Genomic DNA, 18,656 nt, shown 5'->3' on the forward strand with positions numbered 1-18,656 from the left:
TGGCTTCCCTGAGCCCACTCCGGGACTCTCTGTGCCCACACCTGCTGTGCCCAATCCAAGCCGCTCTGAGCCCGCTCCTGGACTCTGCCCACTCCTGGCCCCTCTGTGCCCACTCCTGCTGAGTCCCCCTCCTGGCCCCTCTGAGTCCACTCCTGGTGAGCCTAATCCTGGCCCCTCTTAGCCCACGCTAGGCTCCTCTGTGCCCACTCCTGCTGAGCCCATTCCTGGTCCCTCTGAGCCCACTCCTGGCCCCTCTGAGCCCACTCCAGGCTCCTCTGTGCCCACTCCTGCTGTGCCCATTCCTGGTCCCTCTGAGCCCACTCCTGGTCCCTCTGAGCCCACTCAAACTCTTCTGTGCCCACTCCTGCATTCAGCCCTGTTGAGGTCAGGCCCTTCTCAAAGGCTGGACAATGGAAGAGTGTTGTCAAGGCATGGAAGAGGACAGTAAGCACCATCCTAACAGACACTCCAGTCAAACAGGCAATAGAGAAAGAGGAATAGAAGAGAAAAGGCAGAAACCTGTGCTGGAGGCCAAAAGAAAGACATTGAGTTCAAAGGAAAAGAAAAATGAAACTAGTCAGCCCTCTGAGGATTGCCTTGTGTGCGGTGAACATTTTGCCTCTTCTGCCCCTGACGAGAAATGGGTGAAGTGTGTCTTCTGTGACAAGTGGGCACATGAATTGTGCACTGAGAGCTATGAGCATTATGTGTGTCATGACTATGACAGACAGCTAAAACAATATTGTGTGGCTCGTGATTTTTTTTTGTTTTGTAAATGCTTCTCATTTGTAACCGACTTTCGGGCAAATAAAATCATGCTGGAAGAGGTGGGGGAACAGCGATGCCCTGCGTCCCCCTCCTACTACACACCTGGTGCCACTGCCTAGTAGATACCTTGGGGGAGGAATAGGCTACGGGAGTAAACCCCTACACAACATCATGGTCTACAGTGCTGTTGTGTTTTTTTCCCCTGCCCTTTTGCATGCGTTTAGGTCTTTTATATGTGTTTAAGTGGGAGAGTACTGCTGGCGTTGTATGTGGCTGACGCTTCTCCCTCTCGTAGCCCCCCTTCCCATCCACCCCTGTATGTTTGTGTTATGTTTATCTGTTGTCCTGTTTCACCCCGTTTATTGTAAAGCGACGTTGAGTATTAGATAAGTGCTATAGAAGATTGATTTATTATTATTATTATTATTATTACTTGGCCAATCACCCCACTCTTCTGAGCCGTCCCGGTTGCTGCTCCACCCCCTCTGCTGATCCGGGGAGGGCTACAGACTACCACATGTCTCCTCCCATACATGTGGAGTCACCAGCCGCTTCTTTTCACCTGACCGTGAGGAGTTTCGCCTGAACAGGCACCCCGACCAACCAGAGGAGGCGCTATTGCAGTGACCAGGACACATACCTACATCTGGCTTCCCACCCCCAAACACGGCCAATTGTGTCTGTAGGGACGCCCGACCAAGCCGGAGGTATAACGGGGATTCGAACCGCTGATCCCTGTGTTGGTAGGCAATGGACTAGACCGCTACACTACCCGGACACCCCTATTTGAAACACCTTTAAGCTTTCAGGTTAATGTTACTGCTGACTCTTGCTGTTTTTAATTGTTGCCTGGTAGACAAAAATGTTCGACAGTCTTGTGTCAATATTCATATATATGTGACGTGTGGATGTAGAATCTATAGATCTCCATACATACCTGTCTATCAATCCATCCATCATAATGAAAAGAGAGATGCACAGATGGATAGATAGATAGGTAATATCCACACAAATCTATCCATCTATCTAGCAATCTTTCCATCCATGATGGATGGATGGTTAGATGAGGGATGGATAGATGAGGGATGGTTAGATGAGGGATGGTTAGATGAGGGATGGTTAGATGAGGGATGGATAGATGAGGGATGGTTAGATGAGGGATGGATAGATGAGGGATGGATAGATGAGGGATGGTTAGATGAGGAATGGTTAGATGAGGGATGGATAGATGAGGGATGGTTAGATGAGGGATGGATAGATGAGGGATGGTTAGATGAGGGATGGATAGATGAGGGATGGATAGATGAGGGATGGATAGATGAGGAATGGTTAGATGAGGGATGGATAGATGAGGAATGGTTAGATGAGGGATGGACAGATGAGGGATGGTTAGATGAGGGATGGATAGATGAGGAATGGTTAGATGAGGGATGGATAGATGAGGAATGGTTAGATGAGGGATGGATAGATGAGGGATGGATAGATGAGGGATGGTTAGATGAGGGATGGATAGATGAGGGATGGATAGATGAGGGATGGATAGATGAGGGATGGACAGATGAGGGATGGACAGATGAGGGATGGTTAGATGAGGGATGGTTAGATGAGGAATGGATAGATGAGGGATGGTTAGATGAGGGATGGGTAGATGAGGGATGGATAGATGAGGAATGGATAGATGAGGGATGGATAGATGAGGGATGGATAGATGAAGGATGGATAGATGAGGGATGGATAGATGAGGGATGGATAGATGAGGGATGGATAGATGAGGAATGGATAGATGAGGAATGGGTAGATGAGGGATGGGTAGATGAGGAATGGATAGATGAGGGATGGATAGATGAGGGATGGTTAGATGAGGGATGGATAGATGAGGGATGGATAGATGAGGGATGGATAGATGTGGAATGGTTAGATGAGGGATGGATAGATGAGGGATGGTTAGATGAGGGATGGATAGATGAGGGATGGATAGATGAGGGATGGATAGATGTGGATATCTATCATAGATCCACAAACAACATCCAGCTGTAATACATAGATAGAATTTTATTGAATTATAACCGTGTTAAAAAACTTCTCTAGCAAGTGTTACAACTTACCCTCTGTCTGTTACAATTAATCCAAAAGGGCAAGTTGTAACATTTCACTTCCAGCACGTTTGGTCGGTGGACTTGTACAGAACAGTAGGTCCTCTAAACGCCCTTCATTTGTAAAACGTGTATGTTGCTTTAATAGAAAAAAATATTAATCTAACTTAAATATTTTCAAATTATTTAGCCAAAACCAAAATGTGTTAGGTTATGCCCCGCGCTCCCCACCCTACCATAGCAGCAAGTGGGCGTGGCCTGTCAGAGTGGGGGAAAATCGGGGGGTTGATGAGCACTTGTGATGTTCAGCAGGCTTTCTGGTACATACCAGACACAGTCGATAATGAAGACATGACCACAACTATGACGCAAGCAAGGTATAACAACCCTGTTTCCCAAACCAGATGAAGATCCTCTCCTGATACACAACTGGAGACCAGTAACACTGCTCAATGTCGACTACAAAATACTCTCACCGATCTTATACAATACTCTCACTAGCCTCTGCCAGACGATTAAAAAAGGCTTCGGTGAAATAATAAACAAAACTCAAAGCGGCTTCATGACTAACAGACAGGTGAGTTGTAACACCAGGCTGGTGTTCTGGATTTACAGATGTAGAACCAGAAGCTCTACTTGTATTCGACACAGTGGAGCATCCATTCCTCTTTACTAGAGCGTTTGGTCAAACCCGTCTGCACGGTTAGAGTGCTCTCTGAAGAGACCAGCAGCTGTGTTATGCTGGTTCCAAACACTAGGAGAAGATCTCCAGCCCCAGTTCTCCTGCTCTCTTTCTTACAGCGGTGGAATCGCCCTCGATACGTAGCCTACACCGTCACCATGTCCAAGGTTTAAGGATTCTTGAGAGTGAGATCAGAATAACTCAGCTAGCTGATGACACGGTCCTCTAAAAAACAAAAACAATATAAAATGGAGAAAGCAATTTACGCCTACCTCCGTTTGATTATTTTTATTTATCTATTTTGTTATGTTACATTTACCCTGTCTTGATAACTTGTTGATTGTAATGTCGTACTGAGAATGGAGTCATGCTGTTATATCATCCTTACTTTACAATGAAGCCTTAATATGTCCTGTGTTTGTCTCGGTGTTTGCTGAATGTTTGTTATTGTAATCCTCGTTTCTTCAACGAAGAGACGGTGGAAAAAAGACACTAAACAGTCATTCAAAACGATTCTCCTTCATTTCTGCCCATCAAGCTAAAACGTGCAGCTAATAAAATGTTCTGCCGGTCAGTGTGAGGATGTGCAGCCTCCTAGGTGGACCCTCACAACCAAGTCTGGCATGAAATGACAGAGGTCAGGTGTCACAATATCAGAGCCTTACTGAAAGACTTCACACGTGTGTAACCGTCGTGGTTTCAGGATATAAATGAATGAAGGTGACTGACTTTCATTCATAAAACAGCAGGAAGAAAACACAGCTCAGCCATGGACACATGGGCATGGTCTGTTGTAGCTGCTGAGATGACCTCCAGCTGTGCCGCTGATTAATCCTACTCTAGACGTTGTGTTTTTATACACGAGGGGAAGTGTTCATCAGTGTTCCTCCGGTTCTCTGGGCTGAGATCAGCAGTGGAAGATTTGCTGGACTGGGAAATACGATCGACTTCTGATCTGAGTCAACCGCAGATGTGAGTCGCACATGCGCACGGTTGACTCCGATCGGGCAGTGACAGAAAGCAGCGTGGGTCGAGCGAGCTAGAGAGTGGATGGAGAGAGGGAGCGGAGATAAAACTGAGGTTTTGAACCACCGCAAACACGAGAGGTTCTTCATCATACAGTCATCACTGTGCACAACACATCAGGCTGATAGGTCAGTAGTTTGTGAGATTAGCCACGGACACACACACCCGCACACGCCTCATCACACATACACACGCGGCGTGCGCGCACAACGAGACGCATTATCGTGTATACTGAAGGACTGATCCCACCGGGAGGGTGGAGACTGGCTGAGGGCCCGGTACGTACGTATGTATTTATGTCCTCTATGTACACTATGTGCATGTACACTATGTACACAGCCCAAGTATGTGCAGAAGTATGGACAGGTGTGTGTGTGTGTGTGTGTGTAAACAGCCACCTACACACACACACACACACACACACACACACACACACACACACAGAGTCCGAGGCGGTGAGACAGTAATGGGTGCTTCCATCTCACAGAGGAAACATGTAGAGAGGAGCAGGCATCTGCTGGTTTGATATGAACTTCACTCTGTCCTTCATCTTCATCATCCTTTTCATCATCTACTAAACCCATCAGAGCCACGGCAAGCCCACTCACACCCACACGGCCTCTAACGCTGCTGCCATGTCACAGTCTCGCATCCACCCAGACTGACATTTCACACTTTTTGATTTCAGCGTGTGAGTTATTTCATAAGTTTGTCAAGCATCAATGTGTAAAACTCACTGAACTAACATTTCATGTTAACACAAATAACAATGCTCTTCCATTTGCTGAAAAAGAGACGTCTGGAGGACGCAGCAGCTTCCATTCCCATTTGGTGCAGTTCACAAATGAGGAGGAGGAGGAGGAGGAGGGCAGGAAACGGAACACCTCTGCTTCCATTACAGGTGCTGGTCCTGCTTAGACCTCCTAAAACCTACGAGACAACAAACACAAACACCAAACCTGCGACCACAAGAGACGATAGCGCCGTTTCATTTACCAGAGAGACGGTCTGTCCTCGGAGGTCTGAGATCTCACCAGGCCTTCTGTCGGTGAGTCAAACACTGAACACCCATATATGAGCAAGTCGAACGACAACTTCATAATATTCAACTCTGCTTTGAAAGTCTTCCTTTCTGACATCGGGGATTTGAACCATCACCGTTTCCAGGTGTGGACTCCACCAATGCAGCACCAAGACTGAGCGTATAAGCACACGGATAATGTTAACAACCTACTGCTATACACAACAGCCCATCCAGTACATCTCTGCTATGCTCCTGTCCAGAAGATGGAGGAACATGACTGGAACAGCAGCCGTGGGAACCTCTGCTCCTGTCCAGAAGATGGAGGAACATGACTGGAATAGCAGCTGTGAGGACCTCTGCTCCTGTCCAGAAGATGGAGGAACATGACTGGAACAGCAGCCGTGGGAACCTCTGCTCCTGTCCAGAAGATGGAGGAACATGACTGGAACAGCAGCTGTGAGGACCTCTGCTCCTGTCCAGAAGATGGAGGAACATGACTGGAACAGCAGCTGTGAGGACCTCTGCTCCTGTCCAGAAGATGGAGGAACATGACTGGAACAGCAGCTGTGAGGACCTCTGCTCCTGTCCAGAAGATGGAGGAACATGACTGGAACAGCAGCTGTGAGGACCTCTGCTGGGCACGCTGAGCCGAGTGTCAGAGCCATTCTGGTGTCTGTTGGTGTCTGCAGGCTAATGATGGCTCAGGACTGTAGTTAATATTGAGAACATCATGTTTATTCATGAGCACAGGGACCTCCTCCAGCTGGATGAAGATGCATTATGAGTAGCTCGTCCCCAATAAGAACCTAAATGATATTTAAATTCATGTGGATAGTGTGTTTCTATCTCAGTGAATACCTTTCTTTTCACTGCACAGAGTACAACAAACTGCAGCAATCCAGACAGTGCACTCACACATAAACACCACTTCTTCTTCTTCTTCTTTCAGCTTTCCCCGTTTTTCAGGGGTCGCCACAGCAGATTTGATAGTTTCCATCAGTACCCTGGGAGGGCACAGCACCAATGCTGGCCATTGTTAACCTGGGCCTTGACTGATCTGGTATGGTCTTGTCAATCCGCATACTGATTTGGAAAAAGTTTTACGTGGGATGCCCTCCCTGACACAACACTAACGCTATGGACGGGCACAGGTAAAGCTCTGGCTGTCACCCCAGTATTCATGGACTTGTACCAATGTCTGTCACCACACACATAAACAGCAATTAAAAATAGAAGAGTTCAAACTAGCCACATATATTTGGCTAGTTTGAACAGCAAACACACACACACACACACACACACACACGTACCCTATAAGATATACAACAATACGATAAAAATAATCATTAGCAGCTTTGAAATTGCATATTTGTTAAATTGTAAGTAGGTTTTTATTTATATAGCACTTTTAAAAACAGTTCCAAAGTGCTTTACACTCAGTACAGAAAATACAATAAATACATAAAATAAACTGGATGGATATAAAACATGACATAGGCAGTAACAGAGCAAGCTAAGAAAAGAACCAAAACAGAAGTCAGGGATGGGGCTCTATAAAAAGGCCTGCCTGGAAGGAAAGAGGTGGTGTAGTGGCTGCTGTAGTGGCCCTAAACACAAGGCTATACAAGTAGTGTGGTTAGCAATACAAAGCTGCAGTGGGGATGCAGACGTCTGTGCCGTGTTCTATAAATGTCACTGTACGTACTGCAGGTCCTGGATCGTCAGTGTTTGGCAGTGTTCCCTTCTCAGATGGCTCTGGGTTCGATGCTGTTCTGGAGTTGGTTTGTTTGTGGCTTGATGGACCTGAAGTATCTACCAGAGGGCAGCAGGTCAAACAGATGATGTCCAGGGTGGGATGGGTCTTTCAGCATGTTGGCTGCTCTACTGAGGCAGCGAGAGCTGAATAAGTCCTCCGGGGAGGGCAAGGAGCAGCCGATGATCTTCTGGGTGGCACTGATGGCCACTGATGGTACTGATGGCCCTCTGCAGGGCTGTCCTGTCCCCTGCTGGGCAGCTGACATGCCAGGCACAGATACAGAACGCTACCACGCTCTCGATGGCGCAGCGGTAGAAGGACACCAGCAGCTTCTCCTGCAGGTTGGTTTTCCATAGGATCCCCAGGAGGTGGAGTCACTGCCGTGCCTTCGTGACCGCTGCGGTTGTGTTGATGGTCCAGGAAAGATTTTCAGCGATGTGTGCACCCAGGAACCTGAAAATAAGGACCCTTTCTAGGCAGTCCCTGTTGATGTATAGTGGATCGGGGTTGGCACTGCTCTTCCGGAAGTCTATTATAGATACAGCCGCCTAGAATTGCCAGCTGGTCTGTGACGGGGCCCGTACAGATCTGTGGCAGATGCCCGCTGGGTCGGTCAGTTCCCACGGGTGAAAGTGGCTGGCAGCCGGCCGGGGGCTGCTGCCCCGAGTGGCTGCTGCTGTCCTGCTTTTGTTTTTGAGGAGTTGGAGGTACTTTAACCAGTCCTCCAATTCTATTTAACATAACAAAGTCATGGTGAAATTTGTGAAGATAGAAAATAAAACGAAATAGTGTTTTATTTATGGATTGTAATTAGAGCAGTATATAAATATTCACATAAGCGATATCACAAAACCTTTGTCAATGCTGAATCTAACATCATATTTCTTATTCAGTGTAAATGTTTAGTGTTGCTGCTAGAGCTGCTGATCCCACGTCAAACGAGTGTGTGTGTATGTGCGTGTTGGGTTTTCCAGCTCCTTGACCTCTGGGTCACACCTGTTCCCCACCGAGGCCTGAGGTCAGGGGTTGCGGTGTCACATGACATTCCCTTCATAGAGACACACACGCCCACCGTCACAAAACACAACAGGTTGGGCCGTTACAAGTGAGTTATGGTAAAAGTCAAAGTGACGGAGTCTATTTGAGTGTAATTGATATCTTGTTCTATTTTAAAGTGCTCGGGAAGTGCTCATTATTTATGTCGCTGGACTTCCTCTGAAGTGTTTTGCACATTCCTCTTTGGCATTTTCTCAACCAATTAATAAGGCTGTAACGAGGTAAACAACCAGAGCGCTGAGCCGCCCACAGGCACTGACACAGAAACACACTAGAGGAAGGAAAATTCATCTGGGCTGCACACAAACACGAGATGCTTCATGATTCACTCCCAACTTCACATATTTTCCAAAGTGTGACGAGTTTGTATGATAAACTCACAACTAATAAAAACCCATTAAATGCTTTGGCAATAGTCTTTTAGGTTATAGTAGAGTTTCCCTTCCACCAATGGAGGGAGCGAAACTACTCGACTGATTATTCTAGTTTCTATTTGACTTTCTTCAGTCCACTGATAAGTGTGGAACTGACATGTAGACAGACGGCGCGTTCACACCATCACAGATCCACCGCACTGACTTTTCTGTATCAACTTTTACATTAGAAGACGTCTCAACAGCTTATAAAACATCCAAACAACCAACAGCTGAAGCCTGCGGTGTCCATCCCTAAACTCTAGACCAGATGAGACTTCAGGCCCCGTCCAACTTGGGGCCATTTGTGTTCCCGGTAAACAAACTCCTGCATCCCCCTCTTCTTCTTCTTCTTCTGACCCTGCTCACCTTGTCCCACTGAGCTCTCCCCTTCTTCTTCTTTTTCCGACCCTGCTCACCTTGTCCCACTGAGCGCTCCCCTTCTTCTTCTTCTGACCCTGCTCACCTTGTCCCACTGAGCTCTCCCCTTCTTCTTTTTTTTCTGACCCTGCTCACCTTGTCCCACTGAGCGCTCCCCTTCTTCTTCTTCTTCTTCTTCTGGCCCTGCTCACCTTGTCCCACTGAGCTCTCCCCTTCTTCTTTTTCTGACCCTGCTCACCTTGTCCCACTGAGCTCTCCCCATCTTCTTCTTCTTCTTCTTCTGACCCTGCTCACCTTGTCCCACTGAGCGCTCCCCTTCTTCTTCTTCTTCTTCTTCTTCTTCTTCTTCTGACCCTGCTCACCTTGTCCCACTGAGCTCTCCCCTTCTTCTTCTTCTTCTTCTTCTTCTGGCCCTGCTCACCTTGTCCCACTGAGCTCTCCCCTTCTTCTTTTTCTGACCCTGCTCACCTTGTCCCACTGAGCTCTCCCCATCTTCTTCTTCTTCTTCTTCTTCTTCTGACCCTGCTCACCTTGTCCCACTGAGCGCTCCCCTTCTTCTTCTTCTTCTTCTTCTTCTTCTGACCCTGCTCACCTTGTCCCACTGAGCTCTCCCCTTCTTTTTTTCTGACCCTGCTCACCTTGTCCCACTGAGCTCTCCCCTTCTTCTTCTTCTTCTTCTTCTGACCCTGCTCACCTTGTCCCACTGAGCTCTCCCCTTCTTCTTCTTCTGACCCTGCTCACCTTGTCCCACTGAGCTCTCCCCTTCTTCTTCTTCTGACCCTGCTCACCTTGTCCCACTGAGCTCTCCCCTTCTTCTTCTTCTTCTTCTTCTTCTCCTTCTTCTGACCCTGCTCATCTTGTCCCACTGAGCTCTCCCCTTCTTCTTCTTCTTCTTCTTCTTCTTCTTCTGGCCCTGCTCACCTTGTCCCACTGAGCTCTCCCCTTCTTCTTCTTCTGACCCTGCTCACCTTGTCCCACTGAGCTCTCCGAACACATCTGCATAACAAGTACTTGTGTAAGCGTCCTGTGAACGCTGGTGTATACGGTGAAGATGTTGGTCCAGCAGAAGCATGTACTGCTCTTACTGTGGACCTTCATGTCTCTGGTATGTTTTTAACCAAGACGACACAACAGAACACGCTGCCCGTTCAGGACAATGAAGTGCTTGTGTGAATAGACATCCCTAGAATGCGAACAAAAGGTGGAAGTGAATGATTCACTAAATGCTCATTACGGCCAAATGACGGATGTTCAGCTGCTGTGGAAGGAAGTGCTTCTGACTTTATCTTGACAAACTGCATCTCATTGACTCAAGACATTGCACATGACAAAGTCTTCCACACACACACACACACACACACACCATAGATCAGTGGTGTCCAACCCTGCTCCTGGAGAGCCACCACCCTCCTGCCGTTTTTCACTCCAACCCTAATTTAACACACCTGGTTCTACTAATTACCTACTGACCAAGACCTTGATTAATTGAATCAGAGGAGGGTGGTGGCTCTCCAGGAGCAGGGTTGGACACCACTGCCAGCAACCCACAATCAGCCTCAGTTAGGTGTGTAAATGTCACTGGACATGGAAGCCGTCCAGAGAACGTGTGGACATGAAGACCAACATGAAGACCAACAGACTCAGCTCAGGTTCTCCTGGTAGATCCACCTCAACCAGAGCAGAACCGGCTCTGTTTTTGTTCACCGTGAGGAGATTCGAACGACCAAGCACAACAGAACAAAAACCGACAACCACGAGCCGAGAGAAGAAGGGAGAGTGGGGATGTGATTCTGTTGGACAAATAAACAAGTTTAATCCAGGCTACACTTCCACCTTCACTGCCCCTGACCTGACACATCCCCTTCATCATCAACACCACCACCACGCAGCAGCAGCATCACGTCCACAACCAGACTCGTTAGAAGATGGACGTCTCCTGTCAGCCCGCTGCAAGTTGGGAGACGCCGCCTTTTGATTCGGGGATGAAAACGCGGAGACTGCCTACCGAACAAAACGTTCACACCAACACGAGTTTACCACAGACACATGGACAAACGCGCCGCCGCTCCGTAGACCACCGTCCACCCGAGAGGACGCGATGAAGACGCGACGAAGACGCGACGAAGTGTGCGGGCAACAAACACGCCAGTCACAACAGATCTGAGACAACTTCTGCAGAGCTCCTGCCCTCTGCCTATGCATGTACACACACAGCTACACACAAACACACACAACTACAGCTACACACAACTACAGCTACACACAACTACAGCTACACACAGCTCCACACACAACTACAGCTACACACAACTACAGCTACACACACAGCTCCAGCTATACACAACTACAGCTACACACACACAGCTCCAGCTACACACACAACTACAGCTACACACACACAGCTGCAGCTACACACACAACTACAGCTACACACACAACTACACACACAGCTCGAGCTACACACACTACAGCTACACACACAACTACACACACAGCTCGAGCTACACACAGCTCCAGCTACACACACAACTACAGCTACACACAGCTACACACAACTACAGCTACACACAGCTACACACACAACTACAGCTACACACACAACTACAGCTACACACACAACTACAGCTACACACACAGCTTCAGCTACGTCCACATCGTGTGTGTGTGGACGGGGTGTTTGGCAGGGTAAGATGGGAGTCTGACGGCTGTGCATTCCCCGTCCTACAGCTACACACGCATCGTGCGTGTGTGTGTGTGTGTGCTCGGCAGGGTAAGATGGGAGTCTGACGGCTGTGCATTCCCCGTCCTACAAACTGGAAGTTCACAGAAAACTGAGCAGACTCGCGACAGTTTGAATTCGGGATTCCCCCCCGTTTTTCCCGTCCTACCTGGTTCCGCCGAGATCCGGAACCTTCCCGGCGGATTCCCGACGGCCGGTATTCCCGTTCGGACTGGCAAAAAAAGGAAATGTGGAGAAATTTTCTCTGCGTTTCGGCTGCGGTCGGAGCGGCTCGTGCACGCGTGGCCTATGCGCGGCCCCGCAGCTGCAGCGTTCCCACGCGCGGGCCGCGGGAGCGCGCAGACGCGGGGCGGCCACGGCGGCCGAGGGAGCGCGCGACCCTTCAGCCTTCAACCCAAAATACACGTCTAATCTTCACGTAACGGCGGCTTTATTTCTCTTTCGAGCGAATTCCCTACCGAGTACTCCCACACACACACACACACACATATATATTGTGTATGTATGTGTGTGTGTGTGTGTATATATATATATATATATATATGTGTGTGTGTGTGTGTATGGGTATGTATATATATATATATATATATAAAACCCAGTTATTCAAGTAAATTCTCTGAGACTACAAGCCTGTTTCATGCTATTTTCATCAGCTGTCCTTACCGTTGAGTGTTTCTTTTAACAAAGTTTTATATATATATATACACACACTATATGGACAAAAGTATTGGGACACCTGGCCATTACACCTACAGGAGCTTGTATGACATCTCATTCTAAATCCATAGGCATTAATATGGAGTTGGTCCCCCCTTTGCAGCTATAACAGCTTCCACTCTTCTGGGAAGGCTTTCCACAAGATTTTGGAGTGTGTCTGTGGCAATTTTTGCCAATTCATGCAGAAGAACATTTGTGAAGGTAAGGCACTGATGTTGGACGACAAGACCTGGCTCGCAATCTCCGTTCTAGTTCATCCCAAAGATGTTCGATGGGGTTGAGGTCAGGGCTCTGTGCAGGCCAGTCAAGTTCTTCCACACCAAACTCACCCAACCATGTCTTAATGGACCTTGCTTTGTGCACTGGGGCACAGTCATGCTGGAACAGAAAAGTGCCTCCCCAAACTGTTCCCACAAAGTTGGAAGCATAGAATTGTCCAAAATGTCTTGGTATGCTGAAGCATTAAGATTCCCTTCACTGGAACTAAGGGGCCTAGCCTAACCCCTGAAAAACAACCCCATACCATCATCCCTCCTCCACCAAACTTTACAGTTGGCACAATGCAGTCAGGCAGGTAACGTTCTCCTGGCATCCGCCAAACCCAGACTCGTCCATCAGACTGCCAGACAAAGAAGCGTGATTCATCCCTCCACAGAACCCGTTTCCACTGCTCCAGAGTCCAGCGGCAGCGTGCTTTACACCACTCCACCCGACGGTGGGAATTGTGCTTGTTGGTGTAAGGCTTGCATGCAGCTGCTCAGCTATGGAAACCCATTCCATGAAGCTCCCGGCGCACAGTTTTTGTGCTGATGTTAATGCCGGAGGAAGTTTGGAACTCTGCAGTTATTGAGTCAGCAGAGCGCTGGCAACTTTTACGCACTATGCGCCTCAGCACTCGTTGACCCCGCTGTGCGACTTGACATGGTCTGCCACTTCCTGTCTGAGTTGCTGTTGTTCCGAAATGCTTCCACTCTTCAATAATACCACTTACAGTTGACCGTGGAATATCCAGCAGGGAAGAAATTTCACCAACGGACTTACTGCAAAGGTGGCATCCTATGACAGCACCACGCTTGAATTCACTGAGCTCTTCAGAACGACCCATTCTTTGTAAACGCAGACTGCATGGCTAGCTGCTGGATTTATACACCTGTGGCAATGGATCTGAATGAAACACCTGAATTCAATGATTAAGAGGTGTGTCCCAATACTTTTGTCCACATTATATATATATATATATATATATATATACACACTCATTATGTATACTCATATCTACTTATATATATATATATACTCATAATACTCAAACTCATTTATACTTATAGATTCGTATATACTCACTTATATATATATACATTATGTATACTCATATCTAATTATATATATATACTCCTTATATACTTATATATACTCATATTTAAACTCATATGTACTCACACGCGGTTGTAGTTAATTTCTGATTAATAAGAAAGTCGCATCTTCCTATAGTATTCAGTACATTTGCATACATTTGTAAGTGTTCACAGTTGAGCTTAATTTCTAGATGTGACAGTACAAACACACCGAGAAGGGAAAGCTCCTCTAGCCCGTTACATGAGCGCGCGACCTCTTCCCCTTGTGTTTAACTCTATCTGCTGTTGAGCAGTTACGGGCTTGTCCGTTCTAATTCAGTCCATTGTCTTTCCAGACAACACATCATTCTACTTTATACTCCATTTTATTACATTTATGTTCTACTTCACTGTATTTGGTTCAGGTCTGAAAACGCGTTCTTCTTTTCTCATCTCCTTTTTATCCCTGTACTTCCGTTTCCCGCAACTCACGTCGTACTGTCACGTCCGTAGTCCCCCCTGCACAGCTCGCCTGGCAGGTCGCTGGATGGAATCAGCCAGAATCTGCAGTCTCACGCCAGGCCTTTCTACACCCAGTACGACCCGCACCGCTAGGGGGCAGTAGTAACGGGGTATGAGTTTCTCTAGAACACTGTTGAATGGGACTGATCACATCCGGAACCGGTCACGGAGAAGCTCCTGTGTCCGGCAGGAGGCGCCGGGTCCAAGGGGCGTGGCTGTAGGAGCTGAGGGCGTGGCTACAGGAGCTGGCGGCGTGTCCAGAGGTGACGTTTGGGAATGACTCAAGTTTTTTTCCACATTCCAGACATTGTTGACTCCTCTGTCCCGGAGGCGCTGTGGAGGAGGAGGAGGATGAACTCAGCTCTCGTTTCAGTTCAGATGATTTAGCTCTTTATTTTCTTCTCCTCCAGCTGGATGAGGACCAGGCTCTGCTGGACGGGCTTTAAAACGTCTCCGTCTTTGTGTTTTCTGACATGTTAACAGCATCCTTCGTCTATCAGGGATGCGGATGAAAACAGGAGTTGTCATTTTTACAAGTCATCAGGAGGAAAGATGGGACAAGTGGAGAGGAGGAGACAATGAAAAGTGTTATAGATTTATTTATCCTACCACTTCTATTATTTATTGCAGTATTTATATCTCTTCCTCTTCTATACAGGGTTGAGCGTGCCAGAGAGCACATGAATTTCATTGTTTTTTAATTCTGTCAAGAATTTTAACACTGAGACAGTTAAGTTGTGAACCCGATCATGAGACGGAGGTGGTTCAGATTTATAAGGAGCACATTTGATTCAATCCATCACAAAACAGGAACCTTCTCTGTCAAAACAAACAGCATTACCCTAAAAATCAACAGCATCACCCTAAAAATCCAACAGTGTTCTGGTAACATGAGCATTTCATCCATCCATCTATCATCCAACCCACTTATCCTGCTCTCAGGGTCGCCGGAACGCTGGAGCCTATCCCAGCAGTCATTGGGCGGCAGCGGGGGGGACACCCTGGACAGGCTGCCAGTCCATCACGGGGGGCGCCCCCCTGAACCCACCCACCTACCTACCTACCTAGGGACAATTTAGTATGGCTGATTCACCTGACCTTCATGTTTTTGGATTGTGGGAGGGTTAGGGTTAGGGTTAGCACCCGGAGGAAACCCATGCAGACACGGGGAGAACATGCAAACTCCACACAGAGGATGACCCGGGACGACCCCCAAGGTTGGACTACCCCGGGGCTCGAACCCAGGACCTTCCTGCTGTGAGGTGAGCGTGCTAACCACTGTGCCACTGTGCCGTTGTTATGCAGTTCCAATGCAGAATAATGTATGAAGGATTCTTCCACAGGAAGCGGCATTTGCTAAGCATTACAACAGTGTATGAAGACACCAGTGTTCCACCACATTGACTGTTTTGGTGGCGGATACCACAGAACACCTTCAGGGGTCTTGTAGAGTCCACGTCTTAGCGGGTCAGCAGTGTTCTGGCGGCACACGGGGGGCCAGCAGCACATCAGGCAGGTGGTCATAATGTTTTGGCTCAACAGTGGATGCTCAGCGGGGTTTGTAAAGCAGAGACCAAGGCCAGAGGCGTGTGAAAAGCACGTGTCAACTAGGATCATGGACGTATGAACGTAAAGACTGACAGAAGGTAACGTGGTGAGCATGTCACCCAGACAGAAACTCAAGACTTACAGGTGTTTGTCAAAGCTTCATTCACCCGACACAGAAGACACCTGTGAACGCTGCAGAAGCCACGTTAAGTCTGGTTTATCAGTTTCCTGTTCCTGTAAGAACAAAACTGCTCAGTGCTGAACAATAACCAGACAAATGAAGTTGTCAGCGCTCGTCTTGATTTTTTTGTGTACAATTCACACAGTGCAGAAAACACAAGTTTTGGGAAAAGGTGGACCCAAAACTGCTGCTTTTACCGAGCAGACAGCCGTCTGAGCCCAGAACTGGTGCAAGTGTTAAACCCACTGGTTTAGACAGGAGACATCACTGACTGACATCACGTTGTATGTTGTGTTTCATCCATGAGTAAAACCAAAGAAAATCTGAAATGATGATAATTTAGTGTTTGTTTTTGTTCATTGTCAGAAACCTTTCTTGCAGCAGTCTTGTGCTGTGCAGTGAAAACTGTGTGCAGGTCCGGACTGAACATCGGAAGCTACACATCATAGATTCTAGTGTTGGCAGACCAAGAAGCGTTCGTCAGGATCTGGGTGAGGGTCAGGAAAGTCCACGATGACAAACGGCTGCGTGCGTCACAGGAAGAGGAGGGCGTGACACAGGATGCGATACACAGGTCTGAACCGACCCACGGAGGCCGGTTCACGCTCCCCGACACAAGCCAGAGGAAGGAGAACTCCTTTTTCCCAGCTGTGCTGTCGGAAGGCTCGGCACACAACGCAGGGATTTGTATGCACCCACTTCACCCTCCTACCCTCTGGCAGGAGGGCCCGGAGCACCGCTGTGGTGCTGCCTCCACCACACTATGCAAGTGTCACTCCTCAACAGCCTGAACACTGAGACCTTCCTTCCACACAATGCCTTTCTGACCGTCTTGCTCACCGTCCGTGTCAGGTGTGCTTGTGAGGTTTAGGTCTGTGAAGTCATTCTTGTTTTTAATGCGCTTTTTGTTTTTAATATCTATTGTGTGTTACTTGTTTTCATGTGGCACCGAGGTCCTTGGGAAACGTAATTTCCTTCCCTTGGATGTATGAGACATACACATGAGGCAATGACAATAAAAGCAGTCTCAGTCTAAGTCTAAGATGCTAGCAGTGTGTCTGTAAGTGTCCACCGGTGACTGCATGGGATTGATCCCAATAAATTCTGGCATTGGAGATCCGTGACTTACCGTAGTGCCTCCGAGTAGCAGACAGGCTCTGCAGCCACCCACAGGCCCTGCAGTTGTGCAGACACCCTATGACCAAGAGAATAGCCGGAGCCCAAAGCAACGCAACCCCGGAGGAACATCAAGCCCAAAGGGGGGCCAGGATCACACAGAGCAACAGGCCCGCACGCCACCGATGACCACAAACCAGTTCTGAAAGCATAAACCAGACCCACACCCCCACCACCAACTCCCAGGCACAGGCGTGGGACCCGAGCCAGGGGCAAGCACAGACCCCCTGTCTGGAGCCAAGCCCCGCGACCAACAGACCGACGGGACCACACATCCAGCAGGCAGGCAGGCCCCCATGCCCCTCCAAGCTGCACTGCCCCCAGCTAGAGGCCCCAACTGGTCACACGCACCAAGCACACACCCACATAGCCGAATACACCCAACCCGTGCCTCCACCCGAATGGCTCACACCTCACCTGTCCCGCAAACACTAGGTCTATCATTTGGTGTGTGTGCTACGTATGCGTTCATGAACTGGGAGAGAAGGGCGAGGCACAGCAAGACTAACACACCCCATGCACCCACCAGCGCCCCACCCCCAGAACAGGCGGCCCCACCAGCATGCCCAACCACCAACCATGGTGTCCAACCCTGACCCAGCAACCCGCACCCGCTGCCCCCCACCCCCGACTCAAGCCCCGAACCTGCGAACACACCCTGTATGTGCGTCTGTAACCAGGCTACAGGTGCTTCCCGAAACCACAGACCAACTCTTCCTACGCCTTTGCTGGCCCGGCCTGGAAGCAGAAGCTGACCCCCAGCCCCTCCAATAGGCCTAGGATCCCCCCCGTAGCCATAATGAAAACCACCTTCAGTATCTGGGGTGTCAGGAAATCTGCAGGAGTTGCCCAGCAGACTCTCATAATGTAAAAGGCACCCATCTCACATTCTAACACATTCTAACAATTTATAGGAAGCAAGTTTTACATTGTACATTTTTTGTTCATTTGGTTTCCCTGATTTTGTCTATAACAATCTCAGATTCAATGATTTAGGAATGAGTGCCAACATCTGACCTGTCCAGGGTGTCTCTCTGCCTCCTAACAAACTGCATGCTGGGATAGATAGTTTATCCTTGCACTGGACACTTCATCCTTATCGTCTACCAGACAAGTGTCCTGGAAATGACTTTTACACCCCGGATATTAAACTGTCCCAAAAGATGGCTTCATCAGCAGCCCTTGTGCAGCATGTGTAATCTGATTACAGTCTGTGAATGTCCTCATTCATCCAGGTCA

At 48.3% G+C, this 18,656-nt stretch overlaps 1 protein-coding gene across 1 annotated transcript in view; it reads right to left on the bottom strand.

Annotated features, from left to right (window-relative positions):
• peak1 (pseudopodium-enriched atypical kinase 1) overlaps positions 1-12,217 on the bottom strand; it is a 155,836-nt gene extending 143,619 nt beyond the window's left edge. Inside the window, exon 1 of the mRNA XM_056281848.1 lies at positions 12,088-12,217. The gene's annotated coding sequence lies outside the window, so the exon portion shown is untranslated. The remainder of the gene's footprint in view (positions 1-12,087) is intronic.
• Positions 12,218-18,656: the final 6,439 nt, after the last annotated feature.

Source organism: Lampris incognitus, chromosome 6 (assembly GCF_029633865.1).
Source record: "Lampris incognitus isolate fLamInc1 chromosome 6, fLamInc1.hap2, whole genome shotgun sequence".
Lineage (NCBI taxonomy): Eukaryota > Metazoa > Chordata > Actinopteri > Lampriformes > Lampridae > Lampris > Lampris incognitus.